General features: G+C 42.3%; 2 protein-coding genes across 18 annotated transcripts in view; one reads left to right on the top strand and one right to left on the bottom strand.

Moving 5' to 3' along the window:
• RFC3 (replication factor C subunit 3) overlaps positions 1-16,453 on the bottom strand; it is a 377,430-nt gene that overhangs the window by 31,246 nt on the left and 329,731 nt on the right. The gene's annotated exons all lie outside the window — the stretch shown is intronic.
• LOC102159559 (uncharacterized) overlaps positions 1-16,453 on the top strand; it is a 555,170-nt gene that overhangs the window by 524,835 nt on the left and 13,882 nt on the right. For 7 of the 9 annotated variants that reach the window (XR_014819296.1, XR_014819295.1, XR_014819294.1 and 4 more), the window contains 2 exons: positions 5,677-5,753; positions 8,976-9,114. The gene's annotated coding sequence lies outside the window, so the exon portion shown is untranslated. Of the gene's footprint in view, positions 1-5,676; positions 5,768-8,975; positions 9,115-16,453 lie in introns of all 9 variants that reach the window. The other 2 variants (XR_014819299.1, XR_014819298.1) reach the window with 2 other exon arrangements.

Below are 16,453 nucleotides of genomic sequence, written 5' to 3'. Positions count from 1 at the left end.
GTTAAGAGATGGAGCAGCTGAGGGTGAGTTGTATAGTATCAAATGACATGGACAAGAAAGTGATAAATGCAGAGCATTCCAAGAATGCAAACATTTAGGGCAGAATGCAGATTAACCATTTAACTGATATGCACTGAGTATCTACTGTCCAGGGACCCTCTTTTGTGCTGGGGATTTCAAAATGAACAAGAGAGATTGTCTGTCTTTAGAGGAGAAGCCAGACCAGCTGTCAGGTTCCAATGTGCTGTGATCACTTTTTGATAAGATGCACCTAAAAGCTACGAAAGCGCCCAGGAGGGCCACTTTCATTTGGAAGCTCAAGAGAATTCTCTGGAAGAGTTGGTAGATAGGCTGCAGGAGTGGGGACAATATATACAGTAAACCAGAGGTAAAAGAGCCTGGCACTTGAGTAAAAGTAAAGGTCAGTGATAAATAATAGAGTCAATATATGGAAAAGCTACGGGGAGGGTATGAAAAATACATATTTAGAATCCAGAATTACTGGCCATTGGTGCAGTTTAATACACCCCTCTTGAATCAGAGATGCCAAACCAAACCATCCTTCATCCAAAATTTTAAATATAATCTGCACCATGGGAGGTTAAATCTGGCCACTCCCTGAAGAAGTATAGTCTACGCCCCATTTTGAGTCTGGGTAGGATCTATGACTACTTTGGCCAATAAAATACAATGCGAAGTGACACTAAGACAAGTTTCAGGCCTGTCTCAAGAGACTGGTAGCTTCCACTTTCTGTCTCTTAAACTCTTACTTTTGGAGTCAAGTGCATCTATTATAAGGAACCCCAAGCCAACCACCCATGAAGAGATCAACTGGCGGATGAACCAAGGTCCTCGCCCAGAGCCCCAGCTGAGCTCCCACCTGATAGCTAGAACCGACTTGCCAGCCATGTGAGTGAGTCATTTTGGAAGCCGATCATCCATCTCCAGCCAAGCCACCCCAGCTAACACTGCACAGAGTGGATATAAGCCATACCTCCCAAGTCTTCCCAAATTGCAGATTAATGATTCAAGCCATTAAGTTTAGGGATGACTTGTTACACAGCAATAGATACCTGGAAGCAGTACCTACTTTAAGAAATGGTACTTGGTGCTGGGTGTGCAATGTAAAGATTGAACACATGAGCCCATAGGAATACTAGATCTGGTGCTGTTTCTGGAGCAGACTTCTCTCTATCATGGTGGGTCACGTACTAAATGAAAGCAGTTATAAAGAAAGATGGGGTGAGAGGTGGTCAGAAAATAACTCTGCCAGATGCTGCCTTTCAGATGCTCCATTGTGATCAGCCAGACAATAACCCCAGCTGAAATGAACACATGTTCTCAATTAGAACCTATTGATAATAATTGAGAACACAGTACATGCCAAGCCTGATTTCTGCTAATTGCCACTGAGAGTCTAAAAAATCTTAGTAAGAATGTGAGAGTCACTCAAGAATATTTTTTAAAAACTATCTTCTGTATACTTGGCTTTTCAAACCACTGCCACTCACCTCACAAAGCTTCCAGGAGGATTAATGAGATAGTGCTTACAAAGTCCTTGGAATCCAGCAGGACAAAAATCACAAACCAATAGAAAATGCTGTTAGTATCAATTGACAGCACTGAAAGCTATTTTTAAAGAAAGAAAAACCAATATAAAAATTTAATAAGCAAACAAAAAGTACTGCTAATAATTTGGTTTGTTTCTGTGACAACCATACTTCTAGTCACCCAGTGATGAAATCTGGCTATCACTTTTAATAATGGTTGCAGAAATTTTAGATTCTGTCCCCACATTATCTTTGCCTCCGCTTTCTTCTCTCCTTCACCGATGTCAGTATTTCCACACCTATGCTGTTGTCAGCACCCCTAATTGGTTTCCCTGACTCCAGTTTCTTTCCTTCCCAGATCAATGTCAACAGTTTCCGGACTCATTTTTGTTTATGCCACCCTCCTGCTTAAAAAACCTTCCGTTGTTTCTACTGCTTTAGAATAAAGGCAAACTCAGAACGCACCGATGTGCCTTCCAGGGCGCATCCGGAAATAGGAAATAGGAGTCCCAACTCAAAGGCCAGCGCAGGGTCAGAACCAGAGCATGGGTGGAGGATGCTGCTGGGGACCGGACAGCAGGCTGCGGACTCTGGCCTCCCTGGCTGTCTTTACACTTGGTATTATGATGACCTGCTCTAGTGAGAAGAGACCAGCTCCTCCCTAGACAGAGCCTGAGGAAGACGGTAGCTTCCTTCCAATAACTGAATCAGGTGCCAGCAGGCGCTAAGTCTGCTGCTTTTGCTAGGGTCTTTGTAGCTGAAGGCACATCCGCAATAGGTATATAGCTAGCAAGGAGTCCCTGCCCTATTACTGTGCACCCACGTGGGTGCATTTAAAAAAGAGAATTAGAGGAAGAAACTTGTTTTGCTCTGGAAGATGATGCTGGAAGCCAAGTTCACACTGCCAACAATTCCCTGTTGTGAAGACCACTACTCACTCCTCTTCTGTTCAGTGACAGAAGCCTGATGCATCACTAAAATGCTAATGCTCTATGGTGCTATCAAGGCCAGCTAGGGAAGCTTGCTCTCCTTCAGGGCTTACTACAGAAGTTTCAAACTGGGGGCCTCTGGGTTGCATTTAAGCTGGATCCAACCCAGCAGATCTGTTAAGCAATGTTTACCTTTTTTTAATTCAGTGCCAACATTGTCAAAATTGGGAAATGTCATCTAAAAAAGTCTAATTTCCAGCTTCCTTTATATATACAACATTGGGAGAATGAACATTGGTTCCAGGTGATCGAAATCCATGGGCTGTCCCATTAAGAGAGCCATTTTTATCCAGCAACCTATAAAAAAGATCATACGCCACAACCAAATGGGATTCATCCCAGGTGCACAAGGATGGTTCAACATATGCAAATAAATCAACATCATACACCAGATTAACAAAAGAAAAGTCAAAAACCACATGAGCATCTCAGTAGATGCAGAAAAGGCATTTGACAAAATCCAACATCCCTTCACGATAAAAACTCTTAGCAAAGTGGGTATAGAAGGAATATACCTTAACGTAATAAAAGCCATTTATGACAAACCCACAGCAAATGTAATACTCAAGGGAGAAAAGCTGAAAGCCTTCCCACTAAAATCTGGAACAGAATTAGGATGCCCACTCTCACTGCTGTTACTCAGCATAGTATTGGAAGTCCTAGCCACAGCAATCAGACAAACAAAAGAAATAAAAATAGGAAGAGAAGAGGTAAAATTGTCACTGTATGCAGATGACATGATACTATATATAGAAAACCCTAAGGACTCCACCCAAAAATCACTGGAACTAATCAACAAATTCAGCAAAGTAGCAGGATATAAAATTAACATTCAGAAATCAGTCTCGTTTCTGTATACTAACAATGAAATATTAGAAAAGGAAGACAAAAATACAATGCCTTTTAAAACTGCACCCCCCAAAAATCAAATACCTGGGAATAAATCTGACCAAGGAGGTGAAAGACTTATATGCTGAGAACTATAAAACATTAATCTAGGAAGTTAAAGAGGACTCAAAGAAATGGAAAGATATTCCATGCTCTTGGGTTGGAAAAATTCACATTATAAAAATGGCCAAACTACCCAAAGCAATCTACAGATTCAATGCAATCCCTATCAAATTACCCATGGCATTTTTCACAGAACCAGAACAAACAATCCAAAAATTTATATGGAACCACAAAAGACCCAGAATTGCCAAAGCAATCCTGAGGAACAAAAACCAAGCAGGAGGCAAAACTCTCTCAGACTTCGGACAATACTACAAAGCCACAGTAATCAAGACAGTGTGGTGCTGGTATCAAAACAGACACACAGACCAATGCAACAGAATAGAGAACCCAGAAATAAATCCAGACACCTGTGGTCAATTAATCTTTGACAAAGGAGGCAAGAATATAAAATGAGAAAAAGACAGTCTTTTCAGCAAGGGGTGCTGGGAAAACTAGACAGCTTCATGTAAATCATTGAAACTGGAACATACTTTCACACCATGCACAAAAGTAAATGCAAAATGGCTCAAAGACTTAAATGTAAGACAAGACACCATAAACTCCTGGAAGAGGACATAGGCAAAACATTCTTTGACATCAACCTTACAAATACTTGCTCAGGTCAATCTCCCAAACCAACAGAAATAAAAGCAAAAATAAACCAGTAGGACCTAATCAAACTGACAAACTTTTGCACAGCAAAGAAAATCCTAAAAAAAAAAAAAAAAGACAACTTATGGAATGGGAGAAAATAGTTTCAAATGATATGCAACTGACAAGGGTTTAGTCTCTAAAATATACAAACAACTTATACAACTCAACAGCAAAAAAGCCAACAACCCAATTGAAATGGGCAGAAGACCTGAATAGACATTTCTCCAAGGAAGACATACAGATGGCCAACACGCACAGGAAAAAATGCTCAACATCCCTGATTATTAGAGAAATGCAAATCAAAACTAAAATGAGGTACCACCTCACACCAGTCAGAATGGCCATCACTAATAAGTCCACAAATAACAAATGCTGGAGAGAGTGCAGAGAAAAGGGAACCCTCCTGCCCTGTTGGTGGGAATGTAAACTGGTACAAACACTATGGAAAATAGTATGGAGGTACCTCAGAAAACTATGTATAGAACTATCATACGACACAGCAATCCCACTCTTGGGCATATATCCAAACAAAACTTTCCTCAAGAAAGACACATGCACCCATTATACTCATGGCAGCCTTATTCACAATTAGCCAGGACATGGAAACAACCTAAATGTCCATTGACAGATGACTGGATTAAGAGGAAGTGGTATATATACACAATGGAATACTACTCAGCCATAAAGAAGAACAAAATAATTCCATTTACAGCAACATGGATGGAACTAGAGACTCTCATCCTGAGTGACATAAGTCAAAAAGAGAAAGACAAATACCATATAATATCACATATCTGGAATCTAATATATGGCACAAATGAACCTTTCCACAGAAAAGAAAATCATGGACTTGGAGAATGGACTTGTGGTTGCCAAGGGGGCAATGGAGGGATGGGGATGGACTGGGAATTTGGGGTTAATAGGTGCAAATGATTGCCTTTGGAATGGATAAGCAATGAGATCCTGCTGTGTAGCACTGGGAATGATATCTGGTCACTTATAATGTGAGAAAAAAGAATGTATATATGTATGCATGTATGTGTGAATTGGTCACCTTGCTGTACAGTAGAAAACTGACAAAACTGTAAACCAGCTATAATGGAAAAAAATAAAAAGCATTAAAATTTAAAAAAAAAGAGCCATTTTAGCTCACACTCCACATAACCGACTTCACTCATCTGTGAACTTGTTTCAAGAAGATCTTGAGGTTGTGAGCCCTGCCTCAGCCTGTTAAGTCTCTGAATATTCAGGTTTTTCCCTTGGAAGAGATGTGTGTGTGTGTGTGTGTGTGTGTGTGTGAGAGAGAGACAGAGACAGAGAGAGAGAGGGGGAATTAGCCAGTGGAGCTCAGGACATTCAGTGTGTCAGGAACACCCCCAAGATGTGTGAAAGGCCACCCCAATCCCTGTTGCTGAGAGCCATCTCCATCGACACCTCCCTAACTCAGGTGGGCAATGTGACTCTTGGGTTATTTATTACATTCTCTGCAGGGGGAGAGTGACAAAGCCAGAGGATAATGAGATGACCGGATCAACTTGTATGGAGAAAAAGTGAAACTTCCCCAAAGGTCAGTAGAGGCAGGTAAGGGAGGTGCTGCCACAGAGTGGGGATGACCCCAGGGACTGCAGGAAAGGGCAGCAGCCACAAGAAACCTGGGAAGGGCTTGTAGTCTTGGCTGATTTTATATTGGGCTTTAGGGAAAGTCAGACTTAACAGGCAGTTTTATACCCTCTCTGTCCTATGTTGGTTTTTTTGCTGAGGTTTCAGGGAAGTGTGGCAGAACGCGGGGCATTGGTGGGCCACGGAGATACATAAGGGAAGGGGCATTCGTGTGGGAAGGGTCGGAGCCAGGTTCACACCACCATCAACACCCCGTTGTACAGACTGCTAGTTGTTCCTCTTTTGTTCAATGATAGAAGCCTTGATCTTTAGTTGGACACATGGTGTTGACATTTCAGCCTCACTCACAGCTTGAATAATGTCCATGGGATTAAATTATGACCAGTGAGATGTGAGCACAAGGAGAAAAGTATGTCTTTTCTTTCCTTCTTCCTCCATCCCGCTGCTTAAAATGCAGACTTAATCTCCAGGTGATGCTGTAATGTCAACGCAGAGGGATCCTAGTTCCCTAGACGACTCCAGGCGAAGAACTGTCATTTGAACTCTGGGTTGCCTAAATCCAAGTATTGCATGAAAGAGAAATAAGGTTTCGACTTGCTTATACCTGAACAAACGTGCATTCGTCAGCTCAGGCTGGCACAGCAATATACCACAGACTTGCACTTCACAATTCTGGAGGTTGGGAAGTCCAAGGTCAAGGGTTTGGTAGGGTTGATTTATGTAAGACCTCTCTCCTCACTGTGTGGACAACTGCCTTCTTGCTATGTCCTCATATAGTCTTTATGTTTGCACACCCCTGGCCTCTCTTTTTCTTGCAAGGACACCTCTTATTGGTTTAGGGCCCCATCCATGTGGCCTCAATTAACCTTAACTGCCTCCTGAAAGGCCCTATTTCAAAATACACCCTCACTGGCGTTAGAGCTTCAGTATGTGAATTGGTGTGGGGGGGGGGGCGGGGAATGGGGCAGAGGGAGACAAAATTCAGCCCCTAACACAAAGTTATAGTACTTGGCACATGGCTTTTCTAAATAAAGATAAAATGCTGCCTTCTAAATTTTCATGGACAAGGCTAGATGAAGAGAATAATAAACTACAACGATACAAAGATATGAGAGGTTTCAGCATGTTTCAAGTCTTAACTTCAAAATTAGAAAAGATTTCCTATAACCTCTGCAAGTAAATACTACAGGTTTTCCTTAAACCTCAATCAGTGTACATTGTTTAAATTTCTCATGTCCCAATCACCCTAAGGTAAATAAAATTTGAAAAAATTATGTGGGAAGAACTATTGATCCTGAAAGAAATTTAATATCTGACAACTGCTCACTAAACTCATTTCCCACGAACACATTTTGACTTAAATTCACAACTGATACATACAAAGAGGTAATTTCCAAGGCTCCTTAATTAAAATACTCCACCAAAGGTATTTTTATCACACAAAATTTACATTTTATTTCAATAAAAGGTAATTTTTAATGCTAGGATGGAAAGTGAAAAGCTCACTTTAAACATTTTACTTAAGTTTAACACCGTTCTTAAGTTTAAAAAGAAGTCATATCCTGCAGTCTCATGGGGGGCAGAGAGAGAGTCGATGAGACCAAGGGGGGTTACATATTTCTAAGCACAGAAACTTGACCTTGTACGTCTTCTCTTCTGTTGCTGGTAGATTTTTGCACCCTTCCTCACTAACATACGTGTGCATACGTGCAGGTGTGCACAGACACATACACATACACACCCCACCCCAAACCACTGTGGAAAGTAGTAGAATAACATCCTAAGGGATTTAGTATGTGTGAGACATTGCTCTGAGTATTTCACATGCATTAGCTCTAATCTTCATAGCAGTCTCAGGAGGAAGTATTATGCCTGTGTTACAGAGGAGGAAACAAAGGCAAAACTATATATGACTAGTAAGTTCCAGAGCCAGGATTCAAACTTGGGTAGATTGGCTCCAAAGTCTGTGCTTTCAATAGTTTCCAAATTTTTTCCCAAACGCACACACGCGCATACACACTCAAGTTTACCTCCCAAGAAGTTAATAGGACATTTACTAGAGGCCTGAGCAGGGTGAGTTGAGCAGAGGGCAGGACTTGGTGTTCCCTTAAAACAAGTGAGTTGAGCAAAGTACAGAACTTCTGGAAAGTACCTGGAACCAGGTCTGCAGGGAGATGCCTAATTAACTGGAATATACCATATGTCACCTGAGCTTGTGTCACCTGAGCTGGCCTCTTCTTGATGAATTTTCTTCTTCCAAATTTCACTTCACACATATACTTGTCCACCTGTCATATGTGTCTAATATGTTCCAGGGCCGGAAATTTAATTCAACATCTTTTTTCTTTTTTTCTTTTTTTGCTTTTTAGGGCCGTACCCATGGCATATGAAAAGTTCCCCAGGCTAGGGGTTGAATTGGAGTTACAGCCACAGGCCTACACCACAGCCCCAGCAATGCAGGATCCAAGCCATCTCTGCGACCTGCACTGCAGCTCATGGCAACGCTGGGTCCCCAACCCACTGAGTGAGGCCAGGGATCAAATCCGAGTCCTCATGGATACTAGTAGGATTTGATTCTGTTGGGCCGCGATGGGAACTCCCTGGGGGGCCGGAATTTTAAAAAACTTCAGACTTACAAGAAAGTTGCAAGAATAGTGCAAAGAGTTCCTGGATACCCCACATCCAGATTTCCCAAATGTTACTATTTTTCTGTATTTGTTTTAGTCTCTTTGTTTCTCCCTCTCGGCAGACAGACTGCTTCTCTATCCCTAACAATTTTCATGCATATTTCCTAAAAACAAAATACTCATTTACATAACCACAGTACAATTATCAAAATCAGGAAATGAATATTATTACAGTATTGTTATCTAGTGTACAGACCTTATTTAGATAACACCAATTATCGCAGTAATGTCTTTAATAGCAAAAGAAAATCCAAGAACATCTATTGCACTAAACTGTTATGTCTCTGTAGTTCCCATTAATCTGGACTATTTTCCAAATCTTTCTGCTTTATGTGATGCCACTGACCTGTATGAAGGCATTTTGTAGGATTTGTCTGATAGTTTCTCATGGTTAGATTCAGGCTAGGTGCTTGTGTGCCAGATGCATTTAATTCTCCTGTTATGTAGTCCTCATTAAATAAACACTTGTTGTCATTTTACAGATGGGGAAGCTGAGGCACGGAGAGGCAGCTGGCCCAAGGTTACACGGGTTGCAAGTGGCGGCAGAACCAAGATTTACACCGTGAGCATCAGTGGGCTTATCCTTAGCACCTCACTTGGGGAGGACACTGCAATTAATGTGTAAGTATGTTCCAGAATCTCTCTTTGTGCCTTTCACATTGGGGTTATTATTCAGCCTGAAGACAGCTTCACAAAGAAGGTATTATTCACTGTGTTGACGCAACAGGAGATTAAGATTTACAGCAATTTCATAAACTCATCCTAGGTTGGGCATCTAGTTTCTCTGATTCTTTAATTCACTATGGTAATTCTGTACAATAGAATCACCCAAGGATTTTAAAACACACTTATGGCCAAGCTCCATCTCAGGCCAATAAAATAAACATCTTTGAGGATGAGTCTCAGTATCTGCGTCTCACTTTTCTTTGTAAGCACTCAAGTAAGCCTAGCATGCATCAGGGTTGCAAATTGTGATGATAATATTTTAAATTTTCTGTGGTTCATAAGACATAGAGATTTCCTAGGAAGTTGGCCAAAGAAATGCATGGTTACTGTGGTTTCCCTTTCAGGAAATGACCACCTAGGACAGGATTTTAAATCAGCTGCTTCCGGTCATGGCACTAAAATCTCATTTCTAAATGCAATCTACGTTCAAACCAAACCCCCAGCATCACCCAGCCCTCTGTGAGATGAGAGACCACATCTCATTCATCTCCAGTTGCCTCCAGATCATGTCACAATACTGCACACACGGTAGACACTCAATAATAAACGTTTGCTAAATAACCTCATTTTAAATTTATTTGGCCACTCAAAGCCTTGAGAGACTTTGTTGGACGTTACCTTCGACTCAGCATTTCAGCCTGAATTATTACTATCAAATGCAAGGTTGAAGACTTAGTTGTTTGCGCTCAGAGCCTTAGAAAATGCTATCTGTCTTGCATGAATCTCTGGGGTGCCTCTCTAGCAACAACTCTGCCTCCTAAGATATCTCTGTTTACCTCTCATCTTTGTCCAGCTCTCCCTAAAATGTTTAGAGAGCAAGTTTAAGGACCTTTTGCTGTACAACCTTGTAAAGAGGATCGTAATGGGATGTAAAGGCTGCTGTCTGCCAGGTTTCTTTGTCCACACATTAATTTATACCACCACCTCCCTAACACTCGGAGGCGCTGAGCTAGACATCGTTTCTACTTAAGTCATGTTGCCTTTTTCCTCCCCATCTTAGACAGGCTGTTGACTCGCCAGTACAGAGTGGCCAGAGGTCCCTGTAGCACATTTGTTGTGATGAAACAGGTACTCGCTAATCCCCCGCCCTGCAGTTCAGAGAGAGGTACGCACATTGGCTTGTGAACCACACTTTTCCCTGGAGTGCCTTCCAGTTCATGGGAGGCAGCAGGCTGCCCTGGTGAGTTACTTATACCTCGTTTGTCAACGAGTCTAGAGTACTCTGTTTCTTTGCCACTTTTTGATCTGATTACCTCTGACTTCTCTGTTTTGAAAGACAAATTTGTAGCAGGAATCTCCCTAAAGCTCCTGGGTAGAGAGCAAATCATACCTCCCCCATCACTTTTCACCGGGCAGTTTACTTAAGAGCAAGCATCAAGAGGTGGCCTTGATTCTGTAGCCAGGGATGCCCTTGATCACTATTTTGTCTTACTGTTTGACGCTTATAAATTTCTTAAGGTTTTTTAAAAATTGTCTTTGGCTGATGTGTTGTCTTTAGACATGGCTTACTTCAGGGGCCACTCTCTTCACTGAGGACGTCTAAGGATGCCTTTTTTTTTTTTTTTTTTTTTTTTTTTTTTAAATTCTGCTGTCATCTCCTTATTCTTCTACTTAATGAAGGGAAATATCTCCAGAACTGAAATGTTTATATGTATTTCACTTTTTAAAAAAATCCAACATTCAAATAGGCTTGGGAAATAAACTTTTTGAGCTAAATAAACTTAAAGTTTCTTGAGAGGGTGCATCATAAAGCCTGAAGATGCTAACATGCTTTGCGAGACTCTGACAAGGAGAAATCATTCCGTGTTTTGCAAATTGATTTGATCTTGGGAATCCTCTTCCTCCTGACTTGCTCCACCACAAATCAGGGGTATGGAATACGGCATAGGGAACCAGCTTTGAGAAACACCAGTAATAGAACTTGAGTTAGAGCCCGTGGATCCTCTGAAATTGATGTTTACCTATGTGAAATTTCCAATGAGATACTTACAAGAAGCTGCTAAGATTTGTGCTTCTTATTGGCTTATAAAGATTTTTAAAAATATTTTAATCTGATAATGCTGACAAATTTGGTATAAATTGTAAGCAGCGTAAGACCTCTTTCCCTCGCTCCCCTAAAAATAGGTCTATGTCCTAATCCTTGGAAACTGTGAGCATGTTAGTTACATGGCAAAGAGGAATTAAGGCTGTGGATAGAATTAAAGTGGCCAATCAGACAATCTTAAAATAAGATTGTCTTGGATTATCCAGGTGCACTCAGTGTCATCACGGGGGTTCCTAAAAGTGGAAGAGAAGCAGAAAAGAGTCAGAGGAAGATGTGACTACAAAGAATGGTCAGAGAGACATAATGTTACTGGCTTTGAAGATGGAAGGGGCCACGAGCCAAGGGATCTGGGCATCCTGTAGAGGCTAGAAAAGGCGAGCAAGTGGATTCTCCCCTAGAGCCTCCAGAAAGGAATACAGCATGGCTGACCTCTTAATTTTAGCTGGTGAGACCCATTTCAGACTTCTGATTTCCAGAATTTTCAGATAATAAATGTGCATTGTTTAAGCCGCAGCATTTACCATAATTTTTTTTACAGCAGTCCTGGAAAAATAGCACAGTATCAATCATGAGTTACTACCCAATAAGCATTCTATTCTCAGAAAATTAAAATTAATATTGTCATTGTTAATGTTCCCCTTTGACACAACCCAAGCAGCCCTGTGAGTTAGGATGTTACTCCCATTTTCTGAGCTTTGGCTTTTGCTGTTGTTGCTGTTAAGTAAAATAAGACGAACTGTCCCTTGATGGTGCATGGATTAAGTCAGTCCATCTCGGCAGCAAGGTGAAGAAAACTGTATTTTCTTGGCACCTAGTGAAATAATCCCTGTTAGAGACCAGCCTTGTTTCTTTACGGGGAAGAGAAAAGACAAGGAATCCGGGAGTGAGGAGAGGAAGACAGAAGTGGACCCGGCAAAGATAAAGAATGCTGTGTTCTGGGTAAAAAAACGAATCCTCAATCAAGTTTACAGACTCCCACAGTGCTTGATCAGACTGCATGTTTTGTGAAAAGTGGTAAAAAGGTCAAATTCTGTTATCTTTTGGTGTGTGCACCAAAGATACCGAACCCCCACCTCTGCCGGGGTATGGGGCTGTAGGGGCCCTGAGACTGCAGGGCCACAGGAGCCCCCAGATCCTGGGAGGACACTGACTAGGCTAAGGTCAGGGGGCTTAAGGCAGATGATGGGGTGTTAGAGGAATTTCAGCTTAGCCCTAGGGAGCCCGCTAAGCACCCAGCTGGCCTCTGAGTGAAATGTGTGAGGATCTTAGCCACGTCTCAGCCACAAACACTCCCTGCTGGTGGGTTTGCTGTCACAACGCGGCCTGTCCTCATGTGTGTCTGCACCAGACACCACGCCCAGGCTTCAGCATCACACCCGGCAGATTTCCTTTCCCAGGGAGTTCTGAAGTCACTTTACCAGGCAGGAGTCCTACATAAAACCCGATTGTTTATGTAAAGCCTGTCTGATGTACCTTCACATGCCCCCTGGATGACTGAAAGCCCTGCTACCACGAACAGACCAAGCTGGTGTTTTAGAAACATAATGAACTTCATTCCACTGACATGAAGCTCTGAGGAGAAGGTCCTGGGAGATGAAACTCTCTGGAACCTGGACAGGTTATGAGCAGTGTCTGTTTCTGTGGCTGCTGCCCGGCTTTAATGATGGGAGAGCAGCTGTGGAGCCGCTTAATGGCCACGTTGGGCTGGGCCTGCCCGCAGCGCTCCCTGAGCCCCCTCTAGTCTCTAATGAGCAGCGCTGCGGGCAGGCGGTGATTCATCTGGCTCCTGCCTCATTAGAATGTCAAGCAAGGCTCAGCTGTCTCAAATCCCTTGTGCAAGGAGGCAGGTTGAAATTAAAAATAAATACACTAGCAAAAGGTTAGTGTATATAAAGGAACTCTTCTTTCTCTGAATTGACTTGGCTTTACTCTTTCTGGTATATGTGTCATTTAGTACCAGGCTCAAATATACAAGAAACCTAATCTAATCAAGTTATAACTGAACTTAATTTGCATTTTCAGCCCCCACTTCTTTCAAAGTCCCCCACTAATGTTTTCCTCTGGATCAGCATCTAGGGAATGTGATGCCTGTAATACTGAGACATGGGAAGAGTGACTGCTGATCAGGTATTGTCACTGCTCCACCCTGCCAACCTCTAAGGGGTTTTCATTCGAGTCTGGTCTTCAGGTATCACTCTATGCAGCTCCTTGTCTCAATAGTGAGGCCCCTCAGGCGTGCCAATAATCCGTGCCATGAATGTCTGGCTTCATAAATATTCTACTGCTTCCAAGCACCCATACAAGGAATATCTGAGGCTGTCTCATGCTGCAGGCATCTTTCAGCCCACCCCAAATAGTTTGTGTTATGGATAAAATAATAGAAACTGATGCTGGCTTTTTAAACAGAAAAAAGATTATATCAGATGTTTAACAGGTGGCTCACAGAATTAATGGGAAACTTGGAGAATTACACGTAGAAAAATGAACCAAAAGCAGCAAAGGCAAGGCCGCAGGAACAACAATGATGGACACTCCATGTGGAAGGACCTGATTGGCCAAGGCTGGGTCACGTGATCTTGCACTGGCGGCTTTACTCACTTTCATCTTCTGTAAATGAATGACACACAATGGCGGAGTCCCCTGAAGTCAGAAGAGCATTTATATGCTGGACAGGTGAAATACAGTAAATGCCCATGCAATAGATCGTGCTAGAGGTGGGAGAGTTCAAATGCTCAAATGATACCACTCAGATGCTAATTCCTGAGCTCCAGGCTTCTTTCTCGGGTGATTGACATAAGGGCAGTAGAAGAAATATTTGTGTACTGAGCTTGGGCCAGTAATTTTTTTTTTTTTTGGTCTTTTTTAGGGCCACACCCATGGCATATGGAGGTTCCCAGGCTAGGGGTTGAATCAGAGCTGTAGCTGCTGACCTATGCCATAGCCACAGCAACGTGGGATCCGAGCTGAGTCTGCAACCTACACCATAGCTCACGGCAATGCCAGATCCTTAACACACTGAGCAAGGCCAGGGATCAAACCCATGTCCTCATGGATGCTAATCAGATGCATTTCAACTGAGCCACGACAGGAACTCCTTGGGCCAGTAATCGAGATGGCCTTGAAGACCCTACACAAACCCTTATGTGACATGAGGGACATCACGATGGGTATAACCAAGAACGGTGTGGATACGCCACAGAAAAGTGGTGGCCATTGAGAGGCCTCGAACGGGACCAGGAGGCACCACTAGTGCCCACACAGCACACAGAGGGACTGTAAGGAATGACTAAGAATAAAGACACCTTGCCACAGTCAGTAATGACATGGAACCGTGATCAGCGGCCTTTCCTACGCAGCATGTCAGCACCGCTGAAGTCCCATCCCTGGGTAACTGGAAGCAACACCACGTGCAAGAGAGAGACCCTGGAACAGCTGAGCTGTTCTGCTCCCTGTTGGACTAGGACACCAGAACACACAATTAAAAGGGTCTAGTTTAAACAAAAAGAAGAACAAGAAAAAATGTGAACTAGTTTGCTTACCAGAATTTATGAACAGGTCATAATTCTTTAATATCAAATCATTATCTACTTGTGACAGTTTGAAAGGCAGCTGCCCAAAGGAAAATGGATTCATGAAATGAGAAGCAACACTTCTGTCACTGACCAGGAAAGGAGGGGACGTAAGCAGGCCTGTGGAAGGACAGGTCCAGGAGAGGAAAGGGGAGGTTCCCTCTCTGACAGAGGGAGGCCAGCTCGGAGCAGGGAGGAGGGTTTGACGGACACCAATGTGGTGTTAGAATGTGGATGATAGAGGCAAAGCACTTCATCAAACCCAGGGCTGCAAATTAACCTTTACAAAACGAATGGCTTTTTCAGCGCTGAATAAAAGTCCCAGTGAAACAGAAGAGGGAGATGCTGGAACCATGCTCTAAATCTGAGTAAGATGGTGACCTTTGCATTCTAATTGCTTGCAGCTATCTTAATATGACAGTTGGCATTTTTTAACCTTGCACATGATAAAATAACAATTTTTTAGGAAAAAAAGGTTGAGGTTAATAAGCTTCCTCCCAACAAAATCAGACTCCCTCTAGCTGAGGACTATAATTGTCAAAACAGCATTGTGGCTATTTGACTTCCACCATGGTATAGATATTTAACTGATGAATGGTTCTGCTCTATGAAAAATGGTTTATTAAAAGGGCATTCATTGCCACTGCTTTGTTGAAAAGACTGGTTCTGTGGTAAGTTAAATGTACCAGCATTAAACAAGCATCTAAGAGAAGTAGTGAGATGCGTTAGAAGGAACACTTGACTCTGGATCAGAGCTCCACGGTCTTTGGCTGCATAAGCTCAGTATTGTGCTCTTTTCTTAATTTATCTGTTCACTCAGTGTGACCTTAACCTCTCCTCTTCTAAATGAAAATAATACTTGTCCAGATTATCTCACAGGATTGTCTCTGCAGATCCAATAGACGGTGCTTGTTTCAATGCTTGTGGCATTAGCTACACACGAAAGGGTTAAACTTAGAATAGCTTGAATTCATGGTTTAGCAAGAGGAAGATTTAAGTCCTCACTCTGCATCTTACTGGCTGTGTGCCCCTATGAAGCTCACCTTCCTCATTACAGAATGCAGATCACATCTGCCACATCTTAGCGCTGTTGGTGAATGTTAGAAATGTAGAGATCCTCATTCACAAGCACATATTTGCTGAATAAACAAATAGATATTCTAAGACGGACCATGTAATATTTCTTCATAATATACAAATTTGAGGTATTCCTTCCAACCCATAATTATGTGCCCAGGGCTTGCCCTGGGGGAAGACCAAATCCTCAGACAATGACTCTGGAATAGGCCTGACGAGTCAGACCACAAGGCTGGCCCTGTGGGGTAGGAGGGGACGGGAGACCTCTGCACATGTCATGACACTTTGCTTATATTTTAGGTGAACAGTTTACAGTGGAAATATTCTTTTCCATTTTAAAACCTCTGCTTTGGAGAACTAATGTGCTCTTTTCTTAATTTATCTGTTCACTCATTTAATCCATGTATTCACCCACTCATTCATTCATTATTCATTCAAAAAGTATTTGCAAGTCTTTGTCTTTTATATGAGAAGTATTGTTATAACTACCAGGAGATTGTAAGTATAAAATATATATATATTAGGCTAACAGCTAGAACAAGCC

This window comes from Sus scrofa, chromosome 11 (genome assembly GCF_054392235.1).
Source record: "Sus scrofa isolate SSC_HxYL_T2T_F1_AM1 chromosome 11, Sscrofa_HxYL_maternal_Yorkshire_Landrace_v2.0, whole genome shotgun sequence".
In the NCBI taxonomy this organism is placed as follows: domain Eukaryota; kingdom Metazoa; phylum Chordata; class Mammalia; order Artiodactyla; family Suidae; genus Sus; species Sus scrofa.
The sequence above is the reverse complement of the archived record's forward strand: the minus strand, read 5'-3'. Positions and strand labels throughout refer to the sequence as shown.